Below are 1,267 nucleotides of genomic sequence, written 5' to 3'. Positions count from 1 at the left end.
TGGCAGTAGACCCCTAGTTGGAAGGGTTGTTTGCGTTGGCCACCACCGCCACCGCGACCTCCTTTGTTGCCGCGACCGTAGCCTCCACGACCAGAGCCTCCGGAGCCACCATAGCCACCGCCACCGCTGCGGTTGCCACTGCCCCCATGATCTCCCCTCGACGCCATGTTGGCCGAGGACTGGTTCCCACCACCGCTACGCATCTCGAGACGCTGCTCGTGGCTAATGAGCTGGGTGTATAGCTTGGCGATGGAGATAGGCTCCACACGTGTAGTTACGGCGGAGACAACAGGGTCAAAGTCGATGTCGAGACCCATAAGGATGTAGGAGACAAGCTCCTCATCCTCAAGTTTGCGTCCGGCCGATGCCATCTCATCTGCCAAGGTTTTCATCCTCCCAAAATATTCACTAATGGAATTTGTACCTTTTGTGGCCGTAGCCAAGGCCATGCGCGTGGAGATGACTCACGCACAGGAGGAGGAGGAGAACATTTTTTTGAGTGCACGCCATGCGCCTGATGCGGTGATCTCCTGATTCACCTGCCCAAGGATCTCCTTGGACATGTTGGAGAGGAGGTAATTGAGGACCATCTGATCCTTCGCCACCCATGTGTCATACTCCGGGTTGGGCTTGGGGGGTTCCTTCGAATCTTCCTTCCCCTTCTCCGGGGCGAGGAAGGGAGACGGTGACTGTGCCTCTGGATGAATGTACCCGGCCAACTGATATCATCTCAGGGCCGAGAGAACCTGAGCTTTCCACGAAGGAAAATTCGCTCGGGTGAGTTTTTCATTGGTTGGAAGAAAGCAAATGGGAAACATGGCAGCAGAAGGCAATGAGGATGAACTCGTGAACGCCATTGAAGAGCTCCGTGTGGAAGATGGCTCTTGGTACCATGTAAAAATGAAATAGGTTAACAAGGTTGCCCCTTGGGATCCTCGGTTTCGTGTTATACATATGGAAACAACCTCCACCGTGGTAGGTTACAAGATCATGATTACAACAAACTGATTCCTAGAATCACTCATCTACTTCCTTGTATAACAACCTAAAGATATACATAGAACCTAGACTACCTCTCCTACAGCCGCGGGCACCCAAGCTCCGCAACACATGCAACACGCATGCGCAAACTAATGCAACATATGAAACACTGCTAGACATATTGTCTAACACCTACCACGCCACTCCTTTGCCCCCTCCTGACATGATCAACGCCCTCCCCTCACCCCCAGCAGGTCACCGCCCGCCATGGACAGCATGCTTGAGC

General features: G+C 53.3%; 1 non-coding gene across 1 annotated transcript; it reads right to left on the bottom strand.

Annotated features, from left to right (window-relative positions):
- Positions 1-214: 214 nt before the first annotated feature.
- LOC136490460 (small nucleolar RNA Z247) lies at positions 215-353 on the bottom strand. The gene has a single exon (XR_010767740.1). It is a non-coding gene; the product is annotated as a small nucleolar RNA Z247 (small nucleolar RNA).
- Positions 354-1,267: the final 914 nt, after the last annotated feature.

This window comes from Miscanthus floridulus, chromosome 10, assembly GCF_019320115.1.
Source record: "Miscanthus floridulus cultivar M001 chromosome 10, ASM1932011v1, whole genome shotgun sequence".
Taxonomy (NCBI): domain Eukaryota; kingdom Viridiplantae; phylum Streptophyta; class Magnoliopsida; order Poales; family Poaceae; genus Miscanthus; species Miscanthus floridulus.
Note: the sequence above shows the minus strand (reverse complement) of the source record. Positions and strands in the feature narration are given on the sequence as shown.